Source organism: Falco rusticolus, chromosome 13 (assembly GCF_015220075.1).
Source record: "Falco rusticolus isolate bFalRus1 chromosome 13, bFalRus1.pri, whole genome shotgun sequence".
Lineage (NCBI taxonomy): Eukaryota > Metazoa > Chordata > Aves > Falconiformes > Falconidae > Falco > Falco rusticolus.
The window spans coordinates 1,279,207-1,297,185 of NC_051199.1; the positions used below are offsets into that span (position 1 = coordinate 1,279,207).

The following is a 17,979-nucleotide window of genomic DNA, read 5'->3' on the forward strand; positions in this document are numbered from 1 at the left end:
AAAATCCAGTCAGTGCTTCTGACAGCTCATGTGACCAGCAGCCCTCTCCCGCACGAACCCTGCAAGTGCTGCTCAGACCTTCTTCTGAACAGTAAACTCGGACACTTTTCAGTAAACTGACAGTTGCCATTTCTGACCTCCAAGTGCGCCAGAAAAGGCTCCCAAAACCACAGCATCATTGATGTGGTGTCCTACATCACGCTTACATTGTGTCACAGTACAGGAAGGTGACAGCAGCAGAAGGAATGGAGGGAAGAACAAGGACAGCGGTAATGCAACAGGGCCACACAGGCCTGATCTCCACCTCAGTGAAGGGTGGAGTATTTTCCCCCACTTCAACATGTCTCTTATCAGGCACAAGGTAACACCACCTGCGCTATCGAAGCAACAGAGCTAATGCTGCAATTAATCCTGTAATGATCTGCCACAATGAAGTAGCAGCTACCGGGCCGGCCAGCCAGCCCACCATGCTGTTTGAAGCACAGCTGCTGCAGCATCAAGAGGCTCTGCAAGACATTTGCTGGTATATAGGAAAGGGTGGCTCAGAATCTGATCTCAGAGAAGTACCCGAGTTCTCCTCACTAGTGGTGGTTACCCCAAGGTGCAACGCAGAACCAAGGAAAGCACAGTAACGCACCTGCCCCAGGGTATTCCAGCAAGGCCTGCAGACTCAGTCTTGGCTCCTCCAGCCCACTGGGTCACTACTGAGGTGCCACCACCTCACGGCAAGCTGCAGACAGGAACGAGGGCAGGAGCAAGAAGCATCCTAGACATTGCAAGCAGCTGATGAAGTCTGGCTAAAGCCTTGCTAACAGCATGCATGGATGTGCTCATAACTCTCATTTCTGAGGAAAGCACCACCTGGCTCATCTTGCATGTGCTCTGCTCCTTAGAGGAGGAGGGTAAGGATGACAAGTCAGCGAGTGACACCCAATATAGCTCCTGCCAGAGTGCCACAACCTCAAGGCACAGCTGCTGGTTTCACTGTGTTCACACCTGCTGCAGAGATCTTTCTTCCCTGTAGCCTCCACCTCGGAGAACAGCTAGACATTCAAAGAGAAATCTAAGGGCAGCAAATGAATTTCTGCTTCATCACCCATACAGCAAGCTAAAAACAAATGCTCTTCATCTCCAGTAACCTCAAACATCTGGTATATTTATTGTAGGCCTCAGGGATTCATCTCTGGCCAAAATCGGAGGTGGCCATCGGAACGGCATTTCAAATGTAACATCAAAACCAGCAGCCCAGGCATCACATCTGGAGCCTACACGTCCCCAACTTCCCACTTTAGGTTTTGAAACTAAGGTTACAGCTACGTCATGCCAGCGTGTGGCTGACTGGGTCAACAGGTTTTAAACTGCCTAGTTTATACACCGTATATAGTGCTGGTTTTGTGTGCCACAAGAAGTTTCAGAAGTCTGGGGCGCGCTTAAAGAGAACGAAATCATCCTAAAAATAACCTCCAGCAAGGGCCAGACCTAACCACACGGGAAATATTTGTACAAAGAGAAACTAAAGCAGAGTCATGAGTTACATTGCCAACACAATCAGTACTTGTGGACAGAAGCGTCAGTTGTGTGTTATCTAAACTATATATAATAAAAATATTAGCATTTTGCTAATCGAGTCAGCTGCAGCCAGACGCAGCTAGGATGGCAGGCAGCAGCAGGGCTGGGCTGGCTGTGGCAGCCGCCTTCTGCCGCCAGGCCCTTGTGCAGTGCAGGCGACCCCTCGGCAGGCCAGGGGCCACACTTGCTTTCTGAAGACTGGGCTCTCCCGGAGCCCGAGGGCCCGGGCCCCGTGGCCGGGGTGGCGCAGGCGGCAACGGGGCAGGGCCGAGCCCGTCCCTCTGCACCGGCTCCCGAAGCGGCCGGTGCCCCGCACGCAGCCAGACGCACACCGGGCCGAGCCCTGCGTTTACTCGCCCACTACCGCCACGACCCGCCAGCTCCCGGGCTGTGCCGAGCTCTGCCGCTATCTCCCACCGGGCCCGGGGCAGGGGGGCCGCGCACTCCAGGGGCAGCAGCCTCGGGGAGCGCCTCCGGCGTGCGGCAGCGCCCGCGGCCCGCTAGGGCCTGGCCCAGGACACCAGGCCGAGGCGAGGCGGGGCGAGGGAGCACCGGCCTCCACGGGCCAGGCCAGGCCAGGCCGGGCGGCGCCGCCAGCGCCACCTCAGCACTTGCCGGCACCGGGGGCGGGGCGGCGGGGCGGGGCGGCGCCCTTAAAGAGCTCGGCCGGGCCCCGCTGTCACCCGCGCCCCCCGCGCGGGCCGAGCCGGGGCGGGGGGGAGGGGGCGCGCACCGACGCATCCCCCGGGTGGCACCGGGGCCGGCGGCAGCCGCGGGGCAGTGGCAGCCCCGGCCCGGCGCGGCCCTCCGGGGTGCAGGCCGGGGGCGGCCGCATCAGGCTAAGCGGAGGGAAGATGCTCCCGCGGGGGTCCAGGTGACAGCCCCCGAGCACGGCTCCGCGCCGGCAGCGAGGCGGGCGCGGGGCTGGGCAGGCACGGACTGGGTCCCCCCGCGTCCGCGTAAGCACGTTCCCGGGGGCCCAGGGAGCAGGGCCGAGGCGCTAGCCCCCTCTAGCCACGACGGGAGCGGGCCGCCCGGCCGCCGCCACCCGGGGGCAGGCTGCCCCGCCTGCGGCGCTGCGAGGGATGATCGGGTGCCGGACAAACGCCCGCGCCGGCCGTTTTGGCTCGTGTCGGGCGCAAACCCTCCGAGCGGCCGGGCCGCCCTGCCCCGTGCCGCTAGCCCTCTCCGCCCGGCGAGAGGAGCCACGCCGCGTCCCGGGCCGGGCCGCCCCCTCCCCACGCAGGCGCAGGGCCCAGCAGCGCGGCTACGGGACGGCGCCGCAAGCAAGCGCTGCCCGACAGCTGCTGCCGGTACCGGCCGAGGCCGCGCCGCCGGCTGCCCCGAGCGGCTCCCGACGGACTTTGCCCGGCCGGCCGGCGGGAAGTTGGCCCGGAGTTTCCCGGTGGCGCCAACACGTCGGTGCCCAGAGGGAGGAAGCGAGGCCGCGCCGCGACGGGCCGCCCTCCCCCCCACCCCCCGCCAGCCTCCACGTCGGCGCCGCGGCGGAGGGGCCGCCCCCCCCTCCCGTGACTCACTCCGGCCGGTGCCCGCTCGCCCGCTCTGCTGGAGAACCGGAGCGCTCCTGGGAGAGCGGCGCGGCGCCCGCCCCAGCACCTATATAGGCCGGGCCGCTGCCAATCCCCGGCCCGCACGTCAGCGGGACATGCCCCTTCCCGGCGGGGCCGGCCCGCCACGCGTGCCCCGCGCCACCGGGGGCGCCCCGCCGCCTGCCCGCAGCGGCCCGGCCCACGGAGCTTGGCGGCGGGCGGCTCGCACCAGCGCTGCGCGGCCCCGGGGCCCAGCCGCCGCCCGCTCCCCGCCCCGCGCTGACACCGGCGGGAAAGCCCCGGCCCCCTCCCTTCAGCAACGCACCGACGGGCAGAAAGCGCCGCCCGCCCGGCAGGGGCCGGTCCCCCGCCGCTCCCGGAGCCCAGAACCACTGGCGCCGCGCAGGGTGGGCGAGCGTGAGCGGCGCCCGAGAGCTCCATCAGCCCCAGAAGCCCGGCAGGCCCGGGGAGCGGCGGCCCCGCCGCCACTGTCTCGTCCCACAGCCGGAACCCGGCCCCGGGCGGCTCGTTCTCCTCCTGCAGCCGGTGTCACAGCTGCGGTCACCCTCTGCTGAGGCTGCAGACAGGAGAAGGGGCAAGGTAACAGCTACATTAAAACAAAACCAACAAAAAAATCACACCCCCGCCTCCCCCAAGAGCTCCTCTTATTCCAATCTCTAATTTGGAAATGGGGAAAAGTGAAGGAGGGGAAAGGCGAGCCAGCAAGCACCATACCCTCCCTTCCTGCTGAGGGGATGTTTATTAAAGTTTGTGCAATATAGATGTTTTTAATTATTAGCCTTGCACGCTCAAGGAACTGAGGGGGGGAGTCGCATCAGTGTAAAAATACTTGGAATTTGCACTGATTTTTGCATTAGCTCAGTCTCTGCCCATTTTCCTACACAGGATTAATTTTCCTCATCATTCATAACTTGCACTTAGTGACTGGTTTTCTCATTCACACCTTGCTCTCTCCCAGGCCCTGGCAAACGAAACGCAAGAACCTGCTTTGTGGAGCTCTGACCACAGAAATTCGAGGTCTTTGGAATAACTGCTTTTGATTACACATAGTAATTTTTAGAAATATTCATGTGCTGTATTTATGGAAACATAGATGGTATTTAGCCTGAAGTAAAATTATGATTACTTATTGAACCAAGAATAGGAGATTTCTCCAGTTTTCCTTTTAATCCTGCAGCTGGAACGACATCATTAAAGCACTTGAACTTTTTGACACAAACAATTTATCACTGGAAATAAAAATACACTTGTGGGTGAGATCGGGAAGTCAGTCAAAGGGAGGAGGAGAACAGTCGCGAAGAGTTGACACCCTGCCCAGGCACCACAATGATCCATCTCCCCCCCCACCCGGCCTCTCCTCACAAAGTCTGGCCGGTCTCTGCAAGGATGCAGGGACACTGCTCCAAGCACGGGGCTGCTGCACAGAAAGGCAGCAACTACTGCTGCCACGTCATATATGGTCCAAGAGCTGGCTCAGGCTCCTCCAACAAAAACTGGGCTGTGGATGCCAGCAGCACCCCATACGACACACGAGCAGGCTGATGCCTATGGAGACAGAGGCAGCCCATGCAAAAGCAGAGCTTCAGGGACTGGGGCAAACAACAGCACCTCCAGAGTTTGGACAACTTTGCTTCCAGGCAGCAGCAGGGAGTGTGGAGGGGTGGTGCAATTCAGGACTTTGAGACAAATGCTCTGAACTTCACTCAAGATGCACAAGGCTTTTCTGGAGCTTTCCTTCCCTTGTGTTTATCTCCCCAGTGCAAAGCAAGCAGCCTCCTTTCAACGCTCTAACTTTGTTGCGTCCAATTAACTCTGACATAAGCAAGTACTGCGATCCCTTGTGCCGGGGAACCGGAGGAATATCTTACCAAAACACCAACATCCTTCTCCCTAAGCTCCATCTCCTCACCTGGTTCAGCAGGGACCCTCTGGGGGGACATGCCACCTTCTGCCTATGAGACAACCATATGCCCCTCTCCTGCTCAGCCTGCGTAGTGCTGCTGCAGTCACCGAGGTTGCCAGGACATGATGGATTTCTGGCTTTTATCATGGCTTCCTCTCCAGGACTGTTTAAGAGGAATCTTCCCCGTCTGTTTCTGTAGCTCTTCCATTATTTGTAGCTGCAAGTGGTGGGAGGGAAGCCTGCCAGGCCCAGAAGTTAACTGGAAGGCCTAGAGCATCTCACTGCATGCCACCCTCAAATGATTTCTGCTGAAGGAAACCTGTCGCAGGCTGTTCTCCTTAGAGGAAGATCTTCCACAGGGGAAGAGTTCACGTTTCCTCCTGCATTCATCAAGTACAGAAGTGTCCCACACATGGACAAAAGCACATTTAGAGGGTGTTAGGAGGCCTGTTTCAACCTGCTGCTCATCCTGCCAGCACAACATCAAACATCTGCGTCTCACCCCGTCCCTCTTCTTCAATAAGGCAATGGGATACAGGCAGAGAGAGGCCTGCAGGGGCTTCTAAGTGCCTGGTTATGTCTACCTGCTCACAAGTGCAATCTCACATTAACAACAACAAAATATGCTGGTCATGGAGATGAGTGTAAAATGGTTCCTCTGTAAGCCAGGCGTAGGAACTTTTGGTAGCTAAGGGGAAAGGAAACAGAAGAAGGTATCCAACCCCTGGACAAACACTAACCTGCCCCTCCTCCCTCTAGCATCCCAATATTTTGGCAGCATTATGTCAGAGCCTGGCTTCACAACTTGCAAGAACAACTGAATAGGAAGGCTCCCAAGAAGAGCACAAGTGTGCAACAGAAAGGGTAAAAGACTGGGTACTGCATAGTTTCCATGGCTTATCAAATTGGCAGCTCTTATCAGCAGTCTGCGGGAGGGCACAGAAATGGGACCAGCAAAAATATGAAACACACACAGAGATAAAACAAACAGAACAGGTTTGGGGTTTGGTGTTTTGGAACATGTGTTCACCAGTGTGAAAGCAAAGGAGTTAAGAAGCTTTCCATAATCACGCCACTGCAGGACTCCTGGGGAAAGGAGAAGAAACTTTCAGCTCCTTAAATCACTGGAGCAAAGACCACAAAAAGGTTAGTCTTTCCTGGCACATTCACCCTCAGCTGAGGTAGAATTCTGCAAAGGGTTTCTTCTAGACCATTCTTATTTTCTACTGTTATAAGAGATCCGTATTTTTCCTGCCAGAAACTGCAAGCCTTATTTGGAAAGCAACCCAACCATGCTCCAAAAAGCGTGTGCTGTGACTTCATTTCCTGTTAAATGTAACTCCAGGTTTCTGAAACTGTACAAACAAGCACCCTTATCTCACACACTGAAGTCACCACCACCAAAGAACTACCCATGAAAGTATCCATTTCGGCACATCCCTCACCAGTGGTATAAAGAGAAAAAGGGTGGGGAAATACTTTGCATCACACTAGGAAAAGAAGTGGAAGAGGATTCAGGAGGCAGGGCACTCATGCTGGAGAGTGGTGAGGTTCTCAGCCAAAGCAAGCAATATATGCCTCTCAGCTCTAAAGCTATTGCTGTGGCTTGCCATGGGATCTTCCAATAAAATGTTTTTATTTCTACAGGAAAACCTCTATTAAATTGAAGTTAAGGGTCAAATCATACAGATCCTTCTGCTAAGAGAATGAAAATAGTTCCATCATGAAAAATGACTGAACATGAGTCCACGTTGCTTATGTCTCAGTTACTCTGAGGCCAGATTTTCTTTATTCACCATGAGGAAGAAAACTTCCAGGGATGTGCAAGTCGGGCACCTCTCTTCCCCATTCACACATCAGTTCTGGGAAAAAATGATTCCATAGGCTAAATACTGTCCCTTGGCTGTACTTCATGCAACTCCACCATCTTCAGAAGCCCGCTGTAAATGCTCAACTAGAGAACTGCTGGTAGAAAGAAAAAAAGTCTACCCAAGCCTATATACTAATCTCAATGCCAACCATTTAGTCATGTTGTGAAAGAAGGGGGGGAGGTGGAAGGAAGCTGAGCGGCTGCATGTGTTTGTCTCACATGGGACCTAGGTGGTGTAAATAAGAGGTCCCAGGGGAGTGCAACACCACTTGCCTTTCTCCTGGTAAACTTACATTGTTTATTGAGGGCGATTCTCTTGCACAAGCAGAAGAGCTGACCAGACACTGAAAGCAGGTGACTAACCTCAGCAGGACTCTCAAGCCAAAATGGTTGTTTAAAAGACTGACTTATTTCCTGGGCACCCTGACAATAAAATTATGCAATCATCAGCTAGCAAAAAATATGTATGCTGCTCTTGCTAGACGATCTCAGGGTGCTCTATAAAAAGGGGCAAGCAAAATAGGTAGGAACAACAGCAGAAACTTACTGGTGCAGCGTCGTAGCGTAAACAAGTAGCTTCAAGCCCTCTGCAGAGAAAGGAGAAGCTGCTAGTGTAAGGGGTAGATACACATTTCACACAGGGACACCACAAGAAAGCAAGATGTAGTGGTTAATGCAGACAAATTAGTCAAGAAACTTAAGCTCTACTCTTAGTTTTGCTGCCGATTTGGCGAATTGACCAGTAAAATTCTCTCAGTTGTCCCGGCTATGCACACACAGCCATCTTTATTTACTCTGTGGACTCATCATTTCATTTCAGGTTGTTCAGAAAGCTGTGATTCTTGGATGCCAGGTGCTTTGGCAAAACAAATGCTGTTTCAGAGATGAGGAAGAAAGTCAATGGACAGTTTAATAAAATCAATCCAAAAGCAAAGCAAAAGGAAGCCACAGGTCAGAGTCCATCCTTCCACTTACACTGGGAGAGAAATCTGATTATTTGGCTTTCAGGAGAAGTTAGGATTGCAAATAACCAAGATAAAATGGAATAGATAAAATGGAATGAGATGAAAACAGAAGTAATACATTCAGACCAAGAACAACTGAGATGAATTTCCCACCTGTATTTCTGAGATGGTTATAGGCAAATTTAGGAATTGAAAAGGTTGTCAAAGTAGATGCAAATTTCAGGTACTTGGCCCTGGGGGAGCCAATTTTAAGAGGAATACTTTTTAAATAGAGGAAGTTACTTTATTTCACTTTGTTCCTGTGTTGCCTTACAGTTTCACAGTCATGGAAAACACTAACCTGACCCAAGAATGGGAAGAGAGATTTGGAAACTAAGACTCCTGATATATTGCCTGGAAAGTGGCAATAGCACAGAGTAGCACAAGTGAAAGCAATCACAGAAATTCAGAACATCTGACAACAGGCTGGAGGTCTCAGACTCTGGTATCTCTAGTCCAACATCCTGCTTGAAGCAGGGTCAGACCAGGGCATTCAGGGCTTTCTTCAGTCAGGTTTCAGAATCATAGAATTGTTTAGGCTAGAAAAGACCTTTGAGATTGTGAAGTCCAAGTATTAACTTGAAAACCTTAAAACTGCACAAACTTCCTGGGCAACCTATTCCAATACCTGACTATCCTAACAGTGAAAAAGGTTTCTTACTTGCAGTCAGAACCTTTAGTTTCAATTTTGGCTCTTCATGCCAATCTCAACTTGCTTTTTAATTTAAGTATCTGCCATACTGTGTGCTCATCACACACTGGTGCTTTCAGAGTGCTGCTGCAGCACTGCTCTCTGTTCAACCTGCACTGCAGAAGGGAAAAAAACCACCTTCCACAAATAATTAGCTGAGAGCAAAGTCTGTTAATATCACAGTTACCCAAGAAGTGAGGACTGCAGAGACACTGCAGAACACACACACAGTTTGCTTTCTGTTCTTCAAAAAGAACTTTCATTTCACCCTCCTTTGGCTACTGGGTTGGAGTTCTTTTGTTTATGTCTTCAGCATCTCTTGCTCCCTTCTCCCTTGGACACTGCAATATAAAATGAACACGTGGCAATTTTCTCTCCGTCTCTCTCTTTAAAGAGATGTTGCCAGAAGCTCTCATGTACTACACATCCCACAGCTTGGAAAAGCAAGGGACTTGCAAGTCCTAAACTTACCCCTTTTTTGTATTAACTGTCATATATTTCAAAAATTCAAAGCTGACCACATCCCTTAGCTTGAACCTGTCGCCGTGCTCCCTAAGACCCTCTTACAGGTACTCTTTAAGCTGATGTTTTATAGGGCAGAATTGCTGCTTGCAGCAGTTTGTAAAAATGACAACTACATCTCTTCACAGAGATTCAATTAGGTAAATGTATACAGCAAATGAAAAAAAAAAAAGATAAAAGTGGCAAACTAAATGAGACACCCCAAATGACATTTTTCAGGGGGACAGGGAACAATTTGCAACTTAAGCATGGAAACTGTAAACAAACATTTGGTTTAGTCTTTTTTTAAAAAAATCTTGCTTAGCTACTTTAATTCTAGGTATTGTAGAGAAAAACCTAAACAAGGTTGTTCACAGCTCCTGTGAAAGATTTTAAGGATTCCTCAGTTACTAATGTTTACTGGATAACAAAGACTTAAGAATGCTGCAGCTCCATTTTTATAAACTTTTTATGTGCTCTGGTATGTTTTCCTCAGAGTTCCAGTTCCCCAAGCTGCATGGCTTCACAACACTGTCCAATTTTGTAATTTTTTTTCTTCATTTCTATCTTTCAGTTACAATAAGCAGTTTGAAAATATGACCCAGAAAAATAACCATTATTGTGACAAACAAAAACCTCAAAGAATAAAATAATTTAACTTGCAGGGAGGCTAGTGCTTTGTTTGGAGAGGACCAATTCCAAGTCGAAAAAAAGAATCTTCAGTTTGGCAACAATTCCTCTGAAAAGGCTTTAAAGTAAATATCTGATTCCAACTGCCACTTTTAAAAAGTGATGATAGGCCCCTTGCTATTTAAGCGCAGCCTTCCCTTTGTCCTATTCATAGCACATGCAACAGGGGCTCAACATATCCACTGACAAGCACTAATTCCTAATCTCTACTAGGCCAAGCAAACAGCTCTTCATGTGTTAGACAGAATTACATCACGGTGATCTAAACTGACAGTGAAAAAACCAGACAGTCTTCTCTTCCAAATCTGCAAGGCCACTCTAAGCCTGCTATAAAAGAAAAGTGAGAGAGCGAGAAACCAGAGTAAAACTATGTCCACTAATTGTTACAAATAATATTATTTTATGTTTAAAACCTCTTTTCATAACCAAATAATTTCCAGTCCCACCCTGGTCATCTTTGGGCTGAACTAGAAGGGTACATGTGCCATTCTAGAAACAATTTTTTTGCTTTGACACCTTATGCCATACATCCTCCACCCACACATTGTTACTGCCTTTTGGATTAACAGAACAGTGCCCTGAGCAATCCGAGTTTTCAAATAAAATAAATGGGTTAACATTCTTAAAATTTCCAAGAACTTCTAATCTTCTCTGAATACTCACTGCTTGCTCTCATTTTCACCCACAACTCTGCTGCCATCAACAGAGCCATTAACTCAGTATTTTAATTGTGAAAAAGCAGCAGGTGTAGAATGTTACTTTTAAGTTTCCTCAATGCTATTTAACCAGCTCTACTTTTAAGCAACACTCAAATATCTACAACTTGCTATTCTCCAGAGATCTCAAGGGCCCTTGTAAGACCATGCCCCTAAATCCCAGCAGGCTATACCGATTGCTGAAGCATTCACTTTGAAAACAAAAGCATACGCAATAGCAGGCCAGCCATAACATATCCCCAGCCGTACTCTCACTGTGCCTGCTCTGTGAGTTCTTCTCAGCTTTCCTTTCAGCTGCTCCAATGCAGGTTTACCTTCAGCTTTATCACTTGAACAGAGATAACAACAAACTTACTTTCTACTGTGCAACGGGAACAGCCAGGGCTGGTTTGCCCAGGGCAGAGTCCCGCTCCCCTCTCTGGGAAGTGCAGGGGAGGTCGGCCAGACAGCCCACCAGCTCTCCAGTGCCTGCTGGAGACAGGCACACACCCCCACCCCCACCCCGCAAGCTCCTCACCCCAGGCTGCAGCTGGGGCATGCAGCAACAAGCCCATTTTCATCGCTCCTGGCCTCTCACCCCACTGGGGCTTTCTATTGGCTTTGCCTCTGTCCCTGCCGGCAGGGAAACCTTCCTTGCATTAACTCTGACCCTTACTCTCTTCCTTTTTCCTAACTTGACCCATGTACCCATCCCATGCCCAATGTCCCTGTTCGTGCCACACAGCATGGCCTAGGCTTTGTTCGTTGCTCATCTTTGGCAAATATCCAGTTTATTTTGTGAAATATCCTGTTTAATTCTCAGTGCCAGAAATGCAGAGACAGACAGAAACACAGCAGCAGAAACAACAGCAGGAGAACCAGCAAGTGGCACTACTGCAGGTACCACCACCTGAAATTGAGCAGCAGCTGTCCAGGTGTTCAGCGTTCCTCCAAAAAAAGGCCTTTGCTGATTTTTCAGACAACCCACTGCAAAACATTTGAAATACCAGTCAACCAAACATAGCAGGGGTGCGGGAAAGCAGACAGGGGAGTGATGCCCATGCTGCATGCCAATACCCTAAACCAAGCCTGACATTTCAATGATGCGATGAGATTATTCTAGTTATCCAATCTCTGCTGAAAAATATGCCAGTTTAGCTTTGTGAAAGCTAGCCATACCTGCCTCATGATATTTACTGTGAGATATTACACCAGTAACCTTCCTTTAAAACCAGAGTCCTGATATGCACCTTTATCACCTGGTCTGCATACATGCCAGGCAGCACTTTCACGGGCTCTGACAGAGACCTTGACAAGCAATTATCAGCTTAATAACACAAGGAGAAGGCTGCGTCCTGTCACCTCCAAGCTGAATAGCAATAGTCAAAACATGACAGGATTCCAAGTATTTCCTCCTTAAAAGCTAGTTAATAGCTGGGATGTTGCTAAATGCATAGCTACAGAACACAAGTATCAACTGTTGTGATATCACTACATGCTTCCAGAAATTTCAATGCACAGGTATTTCCTGTGCAGGTAAAAGGTATGGTGCACACACATGTTATATGCGTAGATGCTTTTACCAGAATCGCCTCAATTTGTGACATATGTTTGCATGCCAGTCACTTACGGTGTTCTGTTTGTTGACTTTCCTGTGGTTTTTTTGTTTGGGTGTTTCCTTCTTTGCTTCCACTAATAAATATATCTATCCATTCCATCCCCAAACTTTTCCCAAATGGTTCTTTCTCATCAGTGAAAAATCTTCAGTAAAGACAACCAAACTGTTGCAGGAAAACAGTTCCAGACACCGTGCTGATAAGTGTAAGAGAATCTGGTACTGCTGCCATTTTGTGTCAACAGGTAAATCCATTTTACTTTATAATTAAATTAAACAGTGTCATTAAGGGAGGTCACGTGAATATTACTGCACTATTCAATTCTCTCAAAGACAAAACTTTTCCTGTGAATCATCATTTCTTGGTGCCTTACAGCAACTGAACCAATCACTTCCCTTCTTCCAGTGCTGTTTTTCCATTGAAGTTAAACTCATCGTGATTTCTTCTAACCAAGCCTTTTGAGGTCCATCTTTTCTCTCAGGTTTCTCCTTGTTGTTTCTGCCTGCTGCTTTGCAAACACCTCTTTTGTGACTACAGCTGGACATAACTCCTTGCTTCAACCCCTGCTCCTCACAAAAGTGTGACATGCTTCTGTCGCTGCCTCAGCAACAGAGCCAGCCCCGTGGTACGGGCAGCTGTGGCCAAGATCAGCCCGCCCCATGCACGGCCGTTGGACTGAGACTGCCCTGGCGGCTCCGCAGCCTGCTCCTGGCACCGGGGCCACGTGCTGCTCCTGCCGGGGCCAGAGGTTTCTTCCCAAGTCCAACAATTGCCAAAAGCGCAATTAAAGGGACTTCACTGAGGCAAGAGCATTGCTAGGACCTTAAGTGTAATGACAAACTTTTCTCTGACACCCCCCACCTCCCAATACCACTACCATTTTGCTTTACTTATAGTAGTAAGCAGAAAACCAACTGGCTTTCATACACACAAACACATACATAAACACACATCCCCTGCCTTCTTTGCCAAAGCAGCTACCTATTCAGCCCTCCCCACAATGCAGGAACACACAGACACAAAAAGTTGCAGTACACCTAGATTAAACCAACCAAATGGTTTTTTGAAGTGGCTGAAGTCAAGAAATTAGCACTGCGAGGTATAAATGTACCTAAATTATTTACATGCTAATAATCTAGTAATAATTTGCAAAATATTAGTAGATATCTTCAAGGCTTGAAAGATCTACCAGATGCAAGATTCAACAAAATTGAACCTGTCATGAGAGACAAGTGATGTATAACAGCAGCAAGTTCAAAGAAAAGTATGTATATTATGGTAGCTGCTAGAAAGGATACTCATATTTATGTGAGACTGCTGGGAAAATACCAGAGCTTGTATGGGTAGAAACACCAAAGATCATCTAAATGAAGGGGAAAAGAACCGCTTCAGCTTCAACATACTTAAGTTTCTTATGAAACAAAATAGACTAAGAACACTCATCACAGCCTGACCACTTTTCCTTGTTAGAATTAAAACCTTAAACACATAAATCTTCCACAACCCGAAGTTGCCTATAAACATAAAATATTATAAATGAAGAGGCTTCTTCCCCTTGTTTTGGATAGAACTTTTCCTCCTTGGTTATTGGCACATCTTTTCCCAGCCTGACTCCCCGATTCTCTTCCATGGCAGTCACACCATGAGAGCTATGGGGCAACACGAGTTCACAGAAGGCGGATGGGGAAAAAGGTCACTAGAATTATTAGGCATGCAGGACTTTCCTGTTTAAGACGGTAAAGTAAATCACAAGATTTAAATAGGAGATTTTTCGGACATAAACAGTCTTTCTTTTAAAGTTAAAAGACAGCTAAATATAAAGCCACATGCTGAATTCTCTCAGGTATAATTCCACATCCAGGGTAAGCCTGTAACCCAAAATTATTCTTCTAAACCTAGGAATTTCTAAAATGAAAAAAGCTCTGGAAACAAGCCCCAAACTCAGGCGACTAGACTCTTACATTAATTACCAACCTAGCATGAGCACCTGGGGCCCAGAGACCAGCTCCTGGTGTCTCAAGCTCCTCTGTAATCCCTCCCACAACTGGCTCTACTGAGCATGACCTTCCCTTCCACTCCAAATACAGTCTCACAGCCCACAGTAAATACCACAGCCTCCCGGTAACAGACTCTGCTGGAACTGCTTCTAGACCAAAGCCCCAGAAAAACAATCAGCCAAACAAAAAACGACCTGCAAACCCCACTATACTACATCATACAGCCTAACAATTTCTTCTCTCAAGGTTAGGATAATTAGGAACAGAGGCCTAATCCTGCAGCTGGGTTTTACCTATCTCTTCTTTATCTGTTTTCATATTTTAATACAAAGAACACCTCCCTACTTCTTGCACAGACCCATGTTGCAAAAGTTTTACAGGCTCTGGGCCTCTCAGTGACATGCTCTTGGACAAGTTAGGCTCCTTACATCCCAGGTGAACATGCCTTTCCCAGCCCACTTTAGAAAACCCCTGTTGCAACTTCTGCAGCAGCACATGTCTTTGTCAAGGTTATAACAGCATTTCTATAAGGGTAATGCTCCAGAAAGAAGGCTATTCTTGTGCCTGATCCACAGGGGCTAAAAGGCTTGTATTTCTTGTTACAGTGTCTTCTCAGGCCATGCTTGGGTGCCTACTCCTGATAAGCATGAGACCAACTGATCTGCAGCTTCTCTCTGGCCGCAAGGAAAGTGCAAAGGCAGCTTCCAGATCCTGCCTTTACTGCTTGTCAGCTTCAAAACAGCCATGCAGACACTTGCCAGAGTCTTGCTATTTAGCTTTAAGGTTCATTTTATAAGCTCTGCACAGTATAGGCCTGAGGATTTCCTTCTGTAGAATTCTTGAACACAAAACAAATTTGAACCTTTGTTGAGTACTTTTTAAGAGAAACAATGCTTTCACATAAAGCTGGTATTTCGCAGAAACCCACAGATCAAATTGTCAGATACCCTCCCAGCCACGGTGAACGAACTTTTTCAACCATACACTCGCATTCAGTTTGAACATGTTAGACTGGTCTCAGTGCAGCTGCTGACTGCTCTAACCACCTGACTGGTAGCGACCTGGGTGAATTACCTGAATCCTCGCAGTAGCACAATCCTAACTACACTTCTATCAGCTTAAGATGCTTCTATATGCCAGTATCAGCTGAAATAGTGTAACCAATAACACATCCTGATTTTCTCTGAAAAGGTGTAAACCCTCGCAGGAGGGCTTATCTGGGATGGCTCTCCACTCTGATAACAGCTGTAAAATCCAGGGTTACAGATCTCTCTTCTAATAGACCATACTGTCTTCAGAAGCAGCTTAATGGGCATTGGAAAAAAAAAAAAAAAGACTAGCTACTTGACTAAGAACAACTGCCCTTATCCCATCAAAGAAAAAGTTACTATTGTTAGCATTATGCTACACAACATAATGATCCAATTCCAGATCAAGGAGAAATCTCTTCCTTGATCATCCCAGTCTAGATAAGCAAGGCCAATGAAAAAGCAGGGAACATAACAGCCTTTAATACGTAAGTAGTAGTGTTGTAATTTTTTCACCTTTTCAGGCAGAATTAGGAGAGGAAGAAAAGATGACAGCAAAAAATCACTTAACTTGCAACAAAGGAGGAGACAGGAGTATGTGTCATACTATTAGAGTGAAATACCAGAACAATTTATATCGGACAAACACAGAGCAATCTTTTAACTGCTTCTTAGAAGCCACTCAGAAAAACTGTCTTTTGAGAATGATCTAGGCTTACAGTATCTTGCCGCAATGGCAAAGCTCAGGCTAGGTGGTTACACTGCCTCTGTTCCAGACTGTATTTACAGGCCTCCAGATATTGTTACCTCCACATCTAGCAGAGAGCTTTTCCTCTGCCTGTCATTCTGATCTGTGAAAAACTATACTACTGTGGACTTTTTTGGAAGGAAAAGGTTGGGGTTTTTTTTGTGGCTTGAGTACATGGGTGGCCCTGTCTATGATTTGGGCCATGCTGCATGAAAATCCACATACAAACTAGAGGATTCTCTTTTTCTAGCAGCTTAAACCTGAACAGGCAAAGGACTGGAGATGCAGAACTTTAACAGACACACAGCTACACATTTTGTTACTGCTTCCTTTCCTGCCTTGCCTCTGATGCATATTCCTCTACCAGACGAAGGGATATCCAATCCACCTATGAAACAATACATGAAACACCACCTTCCAGTCTGATTTGGGGGAGGGGGTAACTGTTATACCATCTGTTAAATTGTCTTCTAACAGAACTATTGTGTAGCATTTGGACAGCAACAGTAGGCAAACCTGAGACTAAATCATCAGGCAGAAGCTACACCCGTCTCACTAAAGAGAAAACACGCGATAAAGCAATATAGCACAGAGCAGTATGCAGAATGTTCTCTGTCCTTACACAACAGTATCAGGAAAGAAGTGACTCCTTCAACCTCCTTGGGACTGAGTGTCTCTAATTGTCACTTCCCAGCCCCAGAGTCGTGAATTTTAATCAAATTCTCACCTAGAGCTGCGAATTCAAGGACCCTGGCTCACCTCATCAGTTCCGAGCAAACTGCTCTTGCCATTCCTGACATTCCCAGCATGAGCCTCTCTCTTGCTTCTCCCCTGCCAGCGGAAGGAATTACCCGTGCCAGTCAGGAACGCTTCCCTGCTCCTTGGGGAAGGCCCGCATAGGAAGTGCTGCTTCTCCCGGCCAGGCCGCTTCAGCTATAGCCAGGCTGGGCCCAAGGATCACCAGCGCCTGGCGCTCAGCCCTCGTCTGTCCTGCCCGATTGCTGGATCAGGCTGCTATCGAAGCTGCAATCAAGCCACGCTAAGGGACTAGAGCGCAATTCAGTAAAGGGGCAGAATTTCCCCCCCGTCCCACTGAGGGCGAGAGGCCACAGGTGAGGCAGAACCCCCGCAGAACCCCCTCTCCGGAGCGGCCCGGAGCGGAGCCTCGGCCCCGGGCCCCCCCGCCGCGCCAAGCCACGCTCAGGCTCCAACTCTGCAGAGCCCGCAGCGGGCCGGGCCTGGGGACACGGGGCGACCTCCCCCCGCAGCCCCGTCCCCTCGGGGGCGGCCCCGTCTTCCCCACCGGCCCGCGGGGCGGCCGCCGCAGGGAGGGGAAGCGCGAAATGACTCAGGGCTTTTGTCCGCGCCCTGGGTGCCGCCGGAGCGCTCCACGTCGCCGGCGCAGCGCGGGGCGGCCACTGCCTGGGGGAGCGGCGGGGGTGGCCGCCGGGTGGGGCGGGTGCAAGAGGCCGGTGGGGCGAGCGCCTCCGCGCAGCCCCCGCACCCCCGCTCGCTGCGGAGGGTCGCCCCAGCGGCACGTGGGCCACACCGCGCCAACGGGACAGGCCGAGACCATAGAGCGGAGCCGGGCGCTCGCTGGACGTGCCGCCCGCGGAGCCCGTCTCTCTGCTGCCGCTGTCTTGTTCGAGGCAGCGCAACCCGCCCGGCCGCAGAGGCAGACCCGCGCCCTCCTCCCGCTATAGCTGAGGCTATACGCCCAACCCCCGCCGCCCGCCCCGCGCGGCCGGCGCCACCGGGTGCCCCGGGACCGGTTTTACCTCTAGTAGGCCCGCAGCAAAGCCTATGCTGGGTACGAGGCCGAGGGGCCTGCCGCCATCTTGGTAAAGAAGAGAGATGTGCGTGACCTACCAACATACGGGTGGTCCCTCCCCTATGTGCCCTTTGTCGGCCGGTTGCTAGGGGAACGGGGCGGAGTTCCGGCACGCATGCGCCCGGCCCGTTCCCATAGCAACCGACCGACAAAGGGCACGTGGGGGCGGGACCACCCGTATGTTGGTAGGTCACGCACATCTCTCTTCTTTACCAAGATGGCGGCAGGCGCCACCGGGTGCCGGGACCGGCTTTACCTCTAGTAG

The 17,979-nt window shown here is 49.9% G+C and overlaps 1 protein-coding gene across 2 annotated transcripts in view; it reads right to left on the reverse strand.

Moving 5' to 3' along the window:
* The window catches only part of LOC119156470 (high density lipoprotein binding protein), a 39,987-nt gene extending 22,157 nt beyond the window's left edge, over nt 1–17,830 (reverse strand). Inside the window, exon 1 of one of the 2 annotated variants that reach the window (XM_037406212.1) lies at nt 17,662–17,830. The gene's annotated coding sequence lies outside the window, so the exon portion shown is untranslated. Of the gene's footprint in view, nt 1–3,107; nt 3,220–17,661 lie in introns of those variants that run through there. The other variant, XM_037406213.1, reaches the window with a different exon arrangement.
* Nucleotides 17,831–17,979: the final 149 nt, after the last annotated feature.